Source organism: Melanotaenia boesemani, chromosome 1 (assembly GCF_017639745.1).
Source record: "Melanotaenia boesemani isolate fMelBoe1 chromosome 1, fMelBoe1.pri, whole genome shotgun sequence".
NCBI classification, from domain to species: Eukaryota; Metazoa; Chordata; class Actinopteri; order Atheriniformes; family Melanotaeniidae; genus Melanotaenia; species Melanotaenia boesemani.
The window spans coordinates 7,898,974-7,916,147 of record NC_055682.1 but is presented as its reverse complement, the minus strand read 5'-3'; the positions used below and the strand labels follow the sequence as shown (position 1 = coordinate 7,916,147).

Here is a 17,174-nt window from a genome sequence, read left to right as displayed (position 1 = left end):
TAATAATAATGGATTAGATTTATATAGCCCTTTTCAACGCACTCAAAGCACCTTACATTGTATCCATTAACTCCTCATTCATACTTGGTGATGGTAAGCTACATGTGTAGCCACAGTTGCCCTGGGACAGACTGATGGAAACGTGGCAGCCAATCCTCACCTACGGCCTCTCCGACCACCACCAAACTTTTATCCACATTCATACATCAACGATGCCCACAATGGAGGCAAGGAGGGTGAAGTGTCCAAGGACACAATGACAAATTGACTGGGGGAGTGGAAATCGAACCACCAACCTTCTGGTTATTGGACAACCCACCTTATTGCCTTGTTTTTGTCAGAGGAGAACGGGCAGACTGGCTGGAGTTTATAGAAAGACAACAGTGACTCAAATAACCACTGATTCCAACAAAGGTATGCAAAATACCATCTCTGAACACACATGTCACAGCAGATGGGCTACAGCAGCAGAAGAGCACACTGGGTGCCTCTCCTGTCAGCTAAAAAAATTAAAGTGAGGCTACAATTCACATAGACTCGGCAAAACTGGACAATAGAAGATGGAAAAATGTTGCCTGGTCTGATGAGTCTCAATTTTAGCTGCTGCACTCAGAATCATTCAGAATTTTATGTAAACAACATGAAAGCATGGATTCATCCTGCATTGCATCGACAGTTCAAGTTGCTGTTGGTGTAATGGTGTGGAGATATTTTCTTGGCACACTTTGGGCCCCTTTGTACCACCTGAGCATTATTAAAAGCACCACAGCCTACCTGAGTATTGTTGCTGAACATATCCATCTCTTTATGACCACAGTGTAGCATCTTCTGATGGCTGCTTCCAGCAGGATAATGCATCATGTCACAAAGTTCAAATCATCTTCACCTGCTTTCTTGAACATGACAGTGAGTTCACTGGACTCCAACAGCCTCCACAGTCACCAGATCTCAGTCCAATAAAGCAGCTTTGGGATGTGGTGGAACGGAAGATTCTCATCATGGATGCAGCCGACAAATCTGAAGCAACTGTGTGATGCTGTCATGTCAATATGGAGCAAAACCTCTGAGGAATGTTCCCAACACCTTCTTGAATCCGTGGCACCATGAATTAAGGCAGTTCAGAAGGTAAAAAGAGGGTTCAAACAAAGCAGACCTAATAAAGTGGCCAGTCAGTGTTTACTTCTTAATGCATGCTCTAATGACACAATCACTACCTTCAGTGACAAAAAGCAATGCTGGAATTCTGAAAATGCAACAAAACTGACCCATTACTGAACAGTGGTGCCAGACATGCTGTCAAGTATAAAAGTTCTGAACTTTATGTAATTTAGCCACTTAATGCAGCCTGAGTTATAGAAATAAGTGTTGGATGAACATTCTGGCAGCACCACACCCACTTAGACTGGTAAGGAAACATTTTTTTCTCAAAAGGTGGTTAATATTTACATAAAATAAATTAAAATTGGTTGTTTAGTTGAAGCAACAGGAAACAGTGCTATGAAAAACAAGAGGAAGGAATGCAGAGAAGCAGACGTGAACAATAAGAGAGGTTAAGGAGAAAGGATGGGAAAGGAATGGCCTATTAGGTAAGGCCATAACCAGCTGAGGACAAGCTAGAAAAGCAGAGAGAACATCATCTCCCCTGACACCCATAATGTATAGCTAATATGATGAATTACATCTACTCTCTATACACAGAATCTCTCTTTTCCTAATGTAACTTGAAAGACATTGTTTAAGCATTTAAATATGCTGCTCAGAAAAGTATTAGCTGTGCTGTATGACCGCTGATTAAATGGTCTCTGAAACACAAGGGAGGTGTTATGTAAAAGTGGCCTAAATTTTTATGCGCACACTTGTGTATTTGTACAATGCATGTATTAATGCATTTTGCGTGCAGCAGACAACCAGATTCCTAAGGCTAACAAGCCTTTCCACCACTTAAGGGACTCTGTGTGCTACACTTAAGGGAAGGAGAGTGTGAGGGGAGAATTTTCATATCCACTCCTTGGATAAATACGTTCCAGCTTTAAGGTGTTCAGCTCATACTTTCCCCCTACAACAGAATGCATGCAGATGAAGTATGTAATTGATTTATATGCAACACCCAGAGGTTTTTTTTCTTTGGCAATTTTCATCCTTAGAGAGTGTACAGTAGAAGTGTTGAATTGTACAGTCGACTAAAGACAGATTGCATATTCAGGCGATCAAAGCTTCGACAGCCTGCAGCACAAGAGGCGTTGATCTTCTACATCAAAAATATGCAACTTATTTTGGTGCTTTGAGGCAGTAAAACAGTACCTGAGTCCAATTTCCATCTTCTTCTGAAGTACTACTTTACCCTGAAAGCCACTCATTTGATTACCCTTTATTGGCGAAAGGCGGCAAAGCATCGTTCAAGGGTGGTGACAGTCGCCCTGTGATGTCGCCGACATGGCCTCAATAATTCAAAGTCAAGAACTCACCGCTTTTGTCAGCTTTCATTATAAGTGAGAAAAGGATGTAGTGTCAAATCGGAGACATGATGAGGCTTTTTGATCTCCCTTGTTCCAAGGTCCTGTATGCCTTGTGTTTGCAACTGTGTGTGTGTGTGTGTGTGTGTGTGTGTGTGTGTGTGTGTGTGTGTGTGTGTATGTGTGTGTTCGCCCTCTGCTGCCTCCTCTGGGAGCATTGTTGCAGGTGAGGTCTGCTGACAGAACTGGAACTGTCATTTCACACAGGGGGAAATTCATTTTTCTGGATTTGCTGGTGTGTGTGTGTGTGTGTGTGTGTGTGTGTCTGTCTGTCTCCCTCTGCCTCCCTCCCTGCCTTTACCCTCCTCCACCCTAGACCTCCTCTTCCCCCCCTGAGCTCCCTCTGCATCTCTGCTGCTTTATTCATACTCTGATGTAGGTCAGGACTGGGTAGGGGGAACAGCTAAATATAAGGCAGGATAGGACTCTATGCATGTGTGTGTGTGTGTGTATACACATGTCTGCACCATCTCAACCCTCTCTGTATTTGTGTGTGTGGGAGAAAGAAAGAAAAATAATACTGAGTGTGAATGTCGAGTGTTTGGATGCGGCGAGGCAGTAAAGAAGACTGCCCAAATTCGCTTGCTGGTGTGTGTGCGTGTGTGTGTACATGTGCCTCACCTCTTTGTGTAAAAGTTAATGGAAACAACTTTCAATCCAGCAACAAACTGTCGCCTTCTGTTGGAAACTCCTTTATTTTTTTTACTCAAATAACCCCAAACCCCAAATGGGAAATGAGGCCAGGACTCTGCCACTGCAGCGGGTCACTCACATTGTTTGAAGTCTGCTGCCTTTCAAAGGAGAAATTTTGATTTCTTTTTGCTTTAAATGTGACGGTGTGAAGTACTTATAGGTAGTCAGTCACTTGCAGTAAAGCACAGTAAGATCACTGGGTTTGTGAAATTAGGAATTCAATGATTGAGAGTTTAAAACTCGACCTCACGAGGAGAAATTTTCACTTATATAATAACCAGAAAATTCCACTATAAATGAATGCTATATATTTGTGCTATTTATAGTGAGTTTTACACTGTGTCACTCTTCAAATACTAAAATATTTGCAGCTCCTACAATCCTCTCCTTCGACCACCCTCTCTTTATTTTTTACACACAAGTTAATCTCACTTGGTAATTATGAACCATGAAGAATGAAGCTTGCAGGGTATTTCATTCAGCATACAGACGTGTGCCCAAACGGAAGATAAGTTCTTTCATTTAGTTTTTTTCTCAAATGGTGTAAACAGCTAATCAGCACTATTTGTTTATTTTCAGAATGAAAAAAACATGGTTTGTATAATAGGTATTTTTCCAATTACATCCATAAGCACGTCTTTTGTTTGCAACTAAAGAAAGTGATGGACTAAATAATATTTAAATTTACTGAATTACAGTATCTCTTATCACAGTAATGGGAACCTATTAAAAATTATTTACTTAAACAACCAAGAATTTGAAGAAACAGGTACAGCTTTGGGGTTTCAATGGTGATGGAAGAATAAAACACACAACTTTCGATCAAAAGTAACCAAGTATTTGGAACCATTCTGGGAAAAATTTTAATTTGGTCTCTCATGTATTACTTTCAGTTATGTTTAGTCAGGGGGAGATGCCAAAATGATGTGATTGGAGCTGTTTGAAGGACCAAAGAACATCCACGTAGCCACATATGACTGCATGCACCACAGCGAAAGCACTTGGCCTGTTGTCCATCAGGAGCTGCCAGACCTTACTGATGGGCATTACTTTTGGAAAAATGTTAAATATGCCACATGTTTGTGCTTTTACAGAATTCTGACACATTTTTACTGTCTGTTCAGTTATTTCGAGAGTAGCCTGGCACTCAGTCTTCTCAGTGGCAGGTTATTTTGCCCAGCCATCATGAATGCAATACCAGGGAGCAAAATGGATGTTCCACAGTTGAGAAAAAAAACTGACAGAGTAATTGACTGTCGAAGGAAAACCCCTCCCCTACCAAAAACAACCAACATAAATGTTTTGAATTTCAGGAAGAGATGGTTGGTTTTTCTTTGCATTTTGTGGTGTGTTTCGGGCAAAAATGTCAGCAAATCCACTTAAATACCAAAACTCAACACACTGCTGTCTGTTCTTGCTAAGAAAAGCCTGATGTTGATGAGGCCACAAGAGTGCTGACTCTGGACTTGCAACACCTTCATAAAAATTCAAACAAACACACTTTGAGTTTTGCTCTGTTGCCAGTTTATTTCAGATTCTTTCCAGTATCTCCATCTGTGCAAGGCACACGTGTCTGTGCTGAAAAGCCTCAAGTCTAACCAAGTTGTTGAAGCCCTTACTGTACATTAACCATCTTATTTCACAATACTGAAATTGCCCGTCGACATGCAGAGAGCATATTATTAGTCTTTTTCAAGCATAATGTCACGTAATTTTGATATATAGGAAAGATTTTATTCCTGCATGGATGATCATTTTCACAACTGTATAAAAAGCAGGAAAAGGGATAATTGTTTTTATAGAAAAACACACTCTATAGAGAATTGCTTTCAGACAAGGAGAAAAGTGGACGCAGATATCTCCCAAAAGGCTCCATTCTTCCTGTTGCAGCAGTAACTCAGACTACCAAGACAAAATTGAAAAAGAGCTGTTATTATCCCTTAATAGCATCTAGACTTAAAAAGATTTCCATGATGGGGGTTTCATCTCCACAATGACGATGTGCAGAGGCCTCAGGAGAGTGAAATCAGAGTACTCCTATCTTTCTGCACTGTAAACAAATCAAACACACACACACACATACAAAAACAAAACAACTATCAAGATGCAGCAAAGGGCCACACCTCACTGATACTGTGTCCCCCCTTCTAGTACCAGAGGAGAAAGAAGGACTGCTGATGCATTTAATTAGAATTCATTAAGAGAACAGCAGCCTTTATCTCCATCCGTGGCCCTCTTGAGGATGCTCAGAGCAGGATGTGCTTCAGCTGAGCAGATTAGAGCCGCTACAGTAAGAAGCATGCTGTTTGCATTGTCTGGCAGAAAGCAGCCTGTGGGTTGGAGAACTAAAATGGTATGGTTCTCTATCAAAAGAATGAAACTTTGTGAGAGGGAAGGTTTAATCTATCTGTCATTGTGCAACTCCAACGAGAAGCTGCCATTCACTGAGCTGCACATTGACAGTTGCAGACAGACTCTGAAGACTGAAACTATGACAGTCTCTCGGTCACACGGCGCAGCAGTTTACCTAGATGACAGGTGCTCAGTGTTTTTGGAGAATGTTCTCAAAGGTGTATTTACTGCAAAGCTTAGAGCACTACACCTAGGTGCCTGTGTACTGAAAAAGATAGGCAATTGGAGACAGAGCAGTGTGTGCCTTCCCTTGGTTTTACTGTTAAATGCACATCTCAGGTTTTATTGTTGTAAATATAATCCTTAAACAAAAAACTACTTGCGCCATTTAAGCAGAAAGATGTGATATGTGTATATCAAAGACAAACACAAATCAGATCCAGTCTATGATCTGTTATAATGACCGGCTGAGTTTGCCCACCAATTAAACACACCTCATCCAGCTTTACAAAGCTTGCCTGATACCAGAGACAACTGTCAGCACTCTGCTTCCAGCATCAACTCAGGGGTGCACACTGATGCAAAAGTCTGGGCGCAGGCAACTCTGAACCAGTAAGCAGCAAAGATATTTCCTGTTGTAGGTGCACTCAAGCTGAGTTTACCTTCCTCACAGAGTGAGCGATGTTGTTGTAGTTTGTTTTTTATTTTAACTAAAAAAAAAAAAAAGACAGAAAATAAGTAGATGTCTAATGCTTTGCAAAAAAAATCAATGTATAAAACTAGCTAGCGATCAAACCCAAGAAGAATGTGCTCAATGGCCTAGTTCTTATGTTGAAAGTGATCAGTTTTAGCTTACAGTAGTTTTCTACTGTACCCAATGCTCCAATTGTTTGAACTAAAGAAACATATTGTTTTTCCATGAACAAAGTCAGCATCTTTGCATTGTTCAGCTATGCTAAAATAGTCAGCTGTCACCCTGATCTCCACCAGATCTATTCTTTTAAGCATTACACATTTCTAGGTACCCAGAAATTATAATTGAGTTCTCTTTGTGTCAGGCTGCTGCAGCATTAAAACTACACCACACAGACATGCAAATTGGTCAGGAAGGTCACCTACATTCATATACAAGTCCACATAACAACATGTTTCAAATTATTGGGCAGATTCTGGTATTAGTGAACAGATGCTAGGTAGCACTAATACAAAGTATAGAGAGGGATGGGGACAGAAGCAGCATCGAAACACATAACAGGACAGATGCAGGAAAACAACAAAAACCTCAAAAGATGCACAAACAAAAGGATGATGATGGGATGCTATAATGAAGGAAACATCATTACACTTGTGACAAGCAGTAATCATTTTTCAGGTTAGCTGATACTGAGGTATAAATATTTGAGAACAAGGTGGGAGTGTTTAATTAGCTTCATTGTTTTTCTGACTCAGAGGCTGCAGCTACATGAAAACAATGCTAATATGATACTAATGAAGGTGATTGCATGATTAAATGTGGATACTACATTAGATGTATTTTGATATGCCTGACTTTGAGGTCAGTTTGATGATGGAAATGATGATAGTGGGCGTATTAGAACTCAGGAGTTCACATTATGTTTTTCACGAGTCAATTTGAGCTTATGTGGGAGGTATAAACATGATGAAAGGGAAAAATATATATATTTTAAACTTGAACTGAAAATTGAACCTCTCTGCCGTGCTCTTCAGATAATAGAAATGCACACCAGTCAGTCATAATATTACGACCTGCCAGCTCAGTTTAGGACGATGCTGCTCAGTTTGTGTTTGGGTGATCTGTGTTTTTAAGTCAACCAGTCAAGCAGTTTTTGACAGAGGTTGCTGCTGGGTTTGAAGAAGAGGAAGGTTTCTCAGACACTCTTGCCACATGGAAGGCCTGAAGAATTAAAACTGAAGAAGCCTTTTAGATAAATAGTAAACGTCTTCAAGAATCATGAAAAAAATTACATTTCTAAGCCTCTCAGTCAAGAGCTGGATGACTGGATGATACAGTATATCTGAGAAGTATACTGTTAAAGTTTCCTAACTTCTGTTCAGACACTGACGGTATTAAAAGCTTTGATTTCATTAAACAAGGATGCATGAAATCAGCCACGCGGGCTATTCAAGATGAAACCTACTGTTGATGCTTTTTCTCCCCACAAAACATGGCTTAAAAGACTTATGTATTGCACAGCTACTCCATGAAAAAAGGAGTGTAAGAAGAATTAGAGTGCATACAGACTTTGTAATACATTTCAAACAGTTTGTATCTAAATAAAGCCTTTGTTAAACAGGAAGTGGGATAACTGGGCAACCAATCACACTTATGGTTCTAAGGACGTAGCAGATCCCAAAACAGATATAGAGGACATCTATCCCAAAAATATTTCTCTTAACAAAGTCTACTCTAAACATATTGTACAAACTACTATAAACATTAATAAAAATGAATAAAAAATTTTTTATAAAGTGCTTTTCATGCACACAAAGAAACACAAGTGCCTCACACAATAAAAGCAACTTATGCATTTTAAACATAATCAACATAACCATCGCTGCCCTTTTAAAGTGCTAAAGGTACGAAACACATACAAAACAAGTGCTTTTTTTTTTAAATAAAAAGGGTCTTGAGTTTGGCTTTGAATAGAGGCAGGTCAGTGAACATTTTAAACAATGTTTTAAACATGTTTTAAATAGTAAATATAAAGACTCCCACATTTTTTATGTTTTGTAAATATTTTTAAAAGCTCCTTTGCTGCTGCTGTGCCCTATTTTCCTAAGAGGTAGATGGTATTAGCATGGAGCGCAATGGAGGACGGCAAAGTGAAGTTAGAGCAGCTCACATACACATGCGCACACACACACACACACACACACACACACGTTATTTGTCCCTGTGCCCAGGACCGTTGGGAGGGCATCGGCAGCAGATGGTGTGCTAAAGTTCTGGTTGTGTCAGGATGAGGCAACAGGGAGTGAGGCATGCCCTGTTCGGCCCCGGCCTTGGAGACCATCGGCACGTCCTGCATCAGTGTCACAGTCAACCTCTTCCCCATAATTAAGGCCAGCCCCTCTGGTTCCATCTGACAGCAGAGAGCAGCTGGAGGACGGAGGAAGAGGAGGAGAGGTCAAAGTCCCCAGATGAACGCAGCATAGTGGCTCTCATGTTCCATGCACAGCCATGTGTGTCTTCAGAACACATGAACACGTGTTCAAAAAGAAGAAAAAAAAAACTTTATCTGCATACAGCACACAACCTCAAAATCTTACTGGTAACCCTAAACTAACATCAAACTTTCAATGGAGTTCCTCAACATCCCCCATCAGCCCAGTTACAGTTTCGACCTCCAGTACTTATTAAGCTGCTGCTGCTGGTGTCACTGAAGGCTCATTTAACAAATCAGAAGTCTAAAATGAGATTAATTTACATGGTAGAGACATTTGAAAAGCATGTAATGTTATATAACTAGAATGATTGACATCAGTTGTGATTATGGGTCAAGCTGCTCAAAATTAAGTTTGCACAACTTGTATTAATTGCCATTTAAAGCATTTCTCTAAAACAGTACACTGAAAATCTGATTTAACCCATAAGAGCCCGATGTGACATATATGTTACATACAGTTTCTGAGACATTTTGTTTCAATTTATGGTATAAACTTTGCTCAAAATGCTGTTGAACACAATCTGATACTTGTTCTTTGTCCCCTAATAGATACCCAGAAGTGGAAAACCACATTATATTATTTTTAATGTATCATGTGGTAATAAATGGTAGATATCCCTCCCAAAAAATGTTCATTTTTTGAAACATTTTGTTAAAGGGCATAATAGAGAGCTCATATTTTTTTTTTTAAAAAAAAAAAAGGACTTTTCTTACCATTTTTTCATGGGTCGGGCCTTAATGGGTTAAGTATTCCTAACTGTATGTTTAAATAAAGCCTGCTGTTCAGACCTTTATAAAATGTAAAACCTAGAAGCCTCAAAACTGTTGACATGGATGCAATCTTTTCACCAGTGAATTACTGAATCACTGAAAGCCGGGTAGCACATTTACAGCAGGGGCTAATGTGGTGAAGGAATTATCTTGATTTTCTACTGTCAGAATGCCAGATAATGGAAAAAATATGGGAGTTATCTTTCACCCTTTTGTCCAAACTTAATCCAAGATCTAGTCATAATCCTAATCCTTAAGAAAAGAAGAAAAAAACTAAATTTTTTTTTTTTAAATGTGGTGATAAACAAAAACGATTTGCTATGGGAGGATTTTCTTCATTCGATGCTCAAATGTACCTCACATACCAACTTTTCCCAAGCTTGTAGCCAGCTCTGCTAACAGAAGCTCTTCCTAAAACTTGATTTTTCTGGGTTTGCTTTAATTTAATTTAATCTTAACAAAATACCTAGGGATTTAACAAACACAACCATGCAACAAATATCACAGGCTCCAGTTTTCATGGCTGCAAAACAAATCACAGCAAGTTTGCTTCTGCGTGTAAAAACAATATTCTGACATTTAACTCTCGTCATACATCAGGAATGCAGGAGGCAGCACATCTGTTTCTGTTAACATTCATGCCTCTCATCTGCTCTGCCAGCTGCAAGACAACCCACTTCCACAAAGCACACAGCCAAACATGCATCATAATCGGCTCTGTAAAGCTGGTGGATCTAAATCAACTGGTGACCCGTGTATGTCAACAGAAAGTCTAAACTCAAGCCCACCCTGACCATCCATAAAAAAGTCAACACCTGGATTTAACTAATCAAATAAGTAAAAGCCTCTCACTGGATAATTATTGCATGGATAACTGTGTTTTAGCTGGCAACAAATTATTTAACCCAAACTGATGCAGAGAGTAGCTCCTCATTTCTTAAACAACCATGTGGGAAGACACATGCTGTGGTCATGAAAAAGGTGTTAATCTGTTTCAGAAAGGTGATATTATTGACATAAAGCAAAGGAAACATCTAAGGAGATGCACAAACCACTAAAACTAGGCTAAGAACTGTCCAACACCTTTAACCAATCACTTAAATGATTGGGTGAAATCAAATTGTAAAAAAAAAAAAAAAAAAGGAGTAGAACTCGGGGCTAGGGGTGCACAATATATAGAAAATTTAACTTAATATATTAGTCTTTGCTAATGTTTGCAGCACCAGAGCACATTGAGTGAGTGTGTTGATGGTGGAAGGTAACATGAGGGGCGTGGAAAATGTGGATGCAGAAGAACTTGTGGCTAAACAGAACAGCACGTCGGCTATTTGGAACTGTGTTGGTTAGAAAAGGGATGTTCCTAACCAAATTATATTCATTAAGAAGAGTTAATAAAATCTAATGTTAGCTAAAATACGCTACTAGTGTTATTCTAGCACAAATGATAAAGTTCAGCAGATGTCTGTGCATAAGTTTTGCCAGTGGAGCTCCATATGAAAAAAAAAAAAAAACGTCTAAGTAGCACCTTTATGTATTTTACTTCTTACAGATCATATCATCATCACAACTTTCAACAGTGTTACTACATATTGCATGTTTTCCTGATATCATGCAGCCCTTCTCAGGGCTAAATTTAATATTGAAAGTAAGAACATTTCCACATGAACAATGTGAAGGAAACTCAATAGATTGGAACTAAACAGCTGTGTGGTCATAAGAAAACCACTTATCAGTGAGACTAATTGGAAAAGGCTTTGCTAGGGAGTGTAAAGATTGGACTATGTAGCAGTGGAAGAAGGTCATGTGGTTCAGTGAGTCCAGATTTACTCTGTTCCAGAGTGATAGGACTATCAGGGTAGGAGGAGACGCAGATGAAGTGATGAAGCCATCATGCATAGTCCTTACTGTACAAGCCTGTGGGGGCAGTCTATAATCTGGGGTTGCTGCTGTTGGTCAGGTCTAGGTTCAGCAACATTATCTGCCCAAACAATGAGGTCAGCTAACTACCTGAATATAGTGAATGTGCAGATTATTCAATTAATGGATTTTTTCTTCCCTGATTCCAAGATGACAATGCCAGGATTCATTGGGCTCAATTTGTGAAATGTGGTTCAGGGAGCATGAGACATTTTCACATGGATTGGCCACCACAGAGTCCAGACCATAGCCCCATTAACAGCTTTATAATTTGCTGGAGAAAACTTTGTGCAGCAGTCCAACTCTCCCATCATCAATACAAAATCTTGAAGAAAAATAAATACAACACTGCAGAAGCTTATCGAAACAATGCAACAACAAATGTGTGAGTAGCGTAATAAAATATATAGCATATAAAAATCTTTACATGAGGTATAACATTGAAATACTGTATATCTGTAATGTAACAAGTAAAAAATTAAAAGTGTTTACCCACACTGCCTCTTCAAAGTGAGAATGTTGTGCCTTAGTCTGGTGTTACATCTGTAATATACGGAGGCTGAACTGGTACAGCATAAGCCTTTTCACACAATGCATGCTTTCATTTCCAACACACGCCTGTGAAATGGTTTCTTCTTTGCAGCGATATGTCAGATGTGTTCTCAAAAATCTCTTCTGCCTCCTCATTTTCACTTTGACTACATAAAACATGCATGTGCAGTCTAATTAATTAGCAATCTGACAGTGGAGATCCCAGCACATGAGCTTTTAACTGCACTAAAAATAACGTTTCAGTGTCTGCTTGATGGGAAGGACTGCAGTTTAGAAACTTATCACTGCCATACAGAATGGTCAGAGGCGATGTCAGCTAGGATAGTAGATGGGTAGCTGATGGGTGAAATAAAATTATTATCAGACAGGTGGAAATCAATATAAACCCTGCAACTTATTTCAGCCTGAGAGTAACAACCCTGTCAAGTTCCTGCATTAAAGGTGTCATTAATGTCTCCTCCTAAATCTCCAGTACCATTTCTAGTTCATCCTGAGGTGGCTACAGTCTGCCTTCACTCCTCTGTGTCCTCTAACCAGCCATGGCTCTGTGTACCTGCACTGTTTTCCCTCTTTTCTTGTCCAGTTTGCACTGATGCTATCAGCTGCTGATTCACTGTAGCTGCCTCAAAACTTATAATTGATACAGGATCCTGACGCCCCAAGCAGCTGACATTCAACACAATCTGAAGGACAGCGAGAGAAATGAGGAGCGTATAATGGAATATGCCGCCAGCACAAATAGGAGGAAGAGCCACTTTTAATGTGATCTGCTCCAGCGCTTAAATATCAAGTGCAATTAAATGCCAGAGATGGTGGCACAGAGACAAGCTGCATGTGTGGGTGGAAATTAATTTGCTCTCAGTCGGCAGGGACATCCTTTACAGAGTCAGATATCATTTACCAAGAGGAAGTTCGGCAGATACCCTGATGCTCCTGACAGTGCAGTCTTATAACTGTACGGTGAGATTCTGTGAAATGAGGACAAATGGCAAGAAAAAGATGCAAACACAAACTATGAACTCGTTGTGAGGTGACATCAACATGTGTGTCATTCAAACTGTTCAACAGTTCATTCTAAACTTTTTCAGTGAACATATTGTGACTGTTAATGATCATCTTTGTGGTATTTTAAAAGCATGAAGCATGAAGCAATTTAAAAGCAAGAATATTTAACATATACAACATGACAAACTACAGTTGTAAAAGGCAATCTGGAATTTAAAAGTAGCTTGATTTATTTTTATGTGAAAAACAAAATATCCCTTCTTGCAGTTCTAAAATTTTACAAATCAAGATCAAAACAACTATCTGGTCTTAATTAGGTCTTAAAATGAAGTAAATAAAAACTCAGGTGAACATCAACCCGAGACAAATTACACCATGTCATCCTTTAACAAACACTAGCCTGACTGAGTCAGTCCATGACTCAATAGCTTGTAGAACCACCTTAAGCAGCAATAACAATGTCTCTAAGGTTTATAGTCATTTGTTTATTCAAAGCTCAACTCATATATTTCATATATTTAAGTCAGGATGAGGTCTGGATATTAGACTGTTTGGTCCAACTAATTCTTTGCTTTTTCAGACTTTTTGTTTTAGATTTGCTGTTGTGTTTGGGATTATTGTCATGTTGCGTAGCTCAGTTTCAACTAAGCATTAGCTGTTGGATAGAGGGGTTCACATTTGACTCATTTGGTATCCAGAGGATTTCATAGTCCACTCAATAACTGCTAAGTGTCCGGGTCTGGGTGCTGTCCATTATGACTAAACATCACCATTTTGCTCTCATCTGTCCACAGGACATTGTTGCAGAAAACCTTTATGTAGTTTGTTCAGGTGAAACTTGACAAACCAAAGCCATGTTGCCGTTTTCTTTTTAGAGAGAAGAGCCTTTTTGCTGTCCACTGTTTCATACAAGCCACACATGTTCGGTATTTTTCTAATTGTACTGTCATGAATTTAAACATTTAACATTATAACTGAGGCATGTAGAGTCCGAGGTAAAGCACTTTTTTAAAAAGCCATTTCTCTGAGCATTGCACAAACTGATTTTTGGGCTGAACTCACTGGACGAGTCACTTCTTGGAGGATTTAATTGTCTTGAATCTTTTCCACCTGTAAATAATCTAACTAACAATCTAACCATTAGTGTCTGATTTCCTGTCTGCCAATATCTGAACTGCTGAGTTTGACCCGTTCTGGATGCCTGCTGCATCAAAAATAGACCCGGCGCATATGTTTAGCGGAAGGCCGCGACAAGGCGCTTCTGGACGCTTCCGACACGCACAGCAGCGCTCCCGGTGTGAGCCAAACTATTGACTAAAATGGACGCGAACAGCTGCGGAGCCTGTGGCGCAGCTGTAACGCGTCGTATATGAACCTGGTGTAAAAAGGGTGTTAGAGTGTACATTTTTATTTTCACATTTTTAGCTTTGTAAATGACAATTTAATGTGTCATAGGTTCTTGTTAATCCAATGTTCTATTTACCTGTTGTGAGATGATGTGATGAGAACTGGGTGATCTTTTTTTATTGATGTTCTGATTTGGAAAACCTTACAGTAATTGGTAAAACCTTCAAGTTGAACAATGTATGAAAATAGTATTTTCCTTTTCACATGACTTTGCATTATTTTTTACAATAACGCTTTATAATATTGAGAACTGTCTAAGTGTGGTTTAGCTCCTGATTTGTACTGTAGGTCATTTAGCAGGCTAACTGGATGTAAAGTGTTCTTGCAGCTGCTTTAGACCTCTGCTGTCCTTCATCCTCAGCCCCCACCGTGAACTCCTGTCACCCTCAATGGCAGAGGTAGTTTCTGGGCAGGGCTAGGGGACATAGGTAGGATGCATTCAGCTGAACACCAGGTCAGCCATTTTAATGCTCATCTTGACGACATGTGATTAAACTTCTCTACAAGGGCACAGAGCTTGAGGGGCAGACAAAGATTAATGATAAGACGTGCCAACTCTCTTTCAATATTAAGGTAAGAAATATCTCATTATGTGGACAGAGTGGGTAAGGGAGAGTGTGAGCACTTGGGAGTCTGGCAGAGTTACATTTTCTAGTTTTACTCACTAAAATGAAGATTAACCACAGAGTAGCTATTAGATTACTAATAAGATTAATTGTTTATACTCCAAATTCCTCTTTTTTTTCTTTTGTTTAACTTTGAATGTCACTGTGAGGAATAGGGAGTCGTGATGTCACTTCTGAGCTAGCCATGCTGAACTTCACATAAGGACAGGGAAGATATGACTGTCAGTTAATCCCACCTTAACTCACTTAACTCACCAGGCTTCTGCTGCTCATCACCAGCTTGAATCAAACACCCAACACTCTTCTGCTTAACTGGGCTTGCAAACAGGAACATGTTGCTCAAGTTTTTGAGAATCAACTATTAAGAAAGTTCCATCCTTCAAATTAATTTGGGAATGTTTTTTTGTTTTTTTTTTGTTACTGTACCTTTGATGATACATGTGTCAGTGCTTCACTTATATAAAGTGTTTTCATCCCAGGACATGAAATTCTGCCATTTTAATTTTAAAGTCAAACTTCTGATTTATAATGCAAAGGATTCATAAGAAAACAACCAAACATGAAGTTAACTTCCAAGGTAAATGCTTCTGGCTTACAAAACAATAACCCAAACAGCTCCTGTCTACCTTCACTCCTTAATCCGGAGCACTCCCTTTTGACAGTTACACTCTGCCAGCGAAAGATGCCTAGTGCTCCCACCACAACGCGGCACAAAATTAGTAGCTAGACTAGTTTAACTAGCTGTTCCCTGGTGGTGGAACGATCTACCAAACTCTGTCTGATCCGCAGAGTCCTTATCCACTTTTAAGAGCAAGCTAAAGACTCAGTTGTTTAACGAGCTTTTCCACACATAGCTTAACAATTTTTCTCGTTGAGTTCGAAAGATTTGTCCAGTTCTTTCGCAGAACTCATCCCTGAATAAGCTGCGTGCACTTGCGTCCAAGATGATATTGTGTGATGAAATCATGATGTTGTAATTAAACAAAGGACTAATATAGAGAGAAGAAGAAGAAAAAAAAAGCATTGTCTCTTGAACTACACAACAGAACCTGGTTCCAACTGGACTACCACTTAATTATGACGTCCCATCTTGTTTGAATTCTTGCTTGTGCTGTTCTTACTCTCAGATGTAAGTTGCTTTGGAGAAAAGCATGTGCCAAATGACTGTAGAGTAGAATAGAATAGAATAGAATAGAATAGAATAGAATAGAATAGAATGTTTTGGCTCAAGTGGTAAGCATATCTGCTATCTCAACTAGCTTCGAGCTCTGGTTGCCCAAGATCCTGAAGTGTTTGCCCAAGAGCTAGCCAATAGTTTGCTTATCTAGCTCTTGCATCCCAGGGTGAGCAAACTCTTGGGCAAATAGGTTGGGATTCCAAGAGCTGCAAGAAGTCCTTGGAGAGGAATTGCTTGTATGACCAAAGGTTTGGTTAAGCTATCTTTGCTAGGTTGTAACTCTAGAAGCTAGTCAGGTCTCCCACAGTTCTAGAAATCAACAATTATTTAAAAGCATTGGCTACTTCAAGCTACCTCCAAACCTAAATCCACAGCCTTCTTGACTAGGTTGTCTGTAGGCCTTGCTTCTGGTAACTTCTACTCAGAACTTACTAGCGTCTCATTTCATTAATTCCCCTATCACACATGTAATTAACTGTACAGCCTACGTTGTATGTAGTTTGGACTGAATTCTGAGAAAAAAAGTTTACAGAGAAAATACAGGCTGTGTAACATAAGTTGTTTGAGGATGTAATTAATGGATTTAAGGTTTTATGGTATCAAATAAAGATTTCCTCATTTTTTGTGATAAATCAAAAGACTGAAGCATTATTATCTTGAGGCCAGCAATGACACTGTAGGTTGACATAGTGTTTAAAACTGGAGAGTAGAAAATGACTTTATAGTGCTGCTGAACATTCATTTGGATAAACCATTTCTGGAAAATAACCTGCAGGTAAAATACATCCAGCTAAAATGAAATTTTCTTTTTGTCACAAGTAGCTTGTTTTTAAGTTGTGTTTGATCAGAGTTACAAAATGCCTCACCAGAAACACTTCAAATGCTCTTCATCACAGCCAGAGTTGATTGTCAGAAAATACTTTCAATGCAAATGACTAGTCTCAAGCATACCCTCAAGCAATTTGTTTCTCCA

The 17,174-nt window shown here is 39.3% G+C and overlaps 1 protein-coding gene across 3 annotated transcripts in view; it reads right to left on the bottom strand.

The window, feature by feature from the left end:
- LOC121641784 (protein kinase C-binding protein NELL1-like) overlaps positions 1 to 17,174 on the bottom strand; it is a 316,585-nt gene that overhangs the window by 113,694 nt on the left and 185,717 nt on the right. The window lies entirely within an intron of this gene.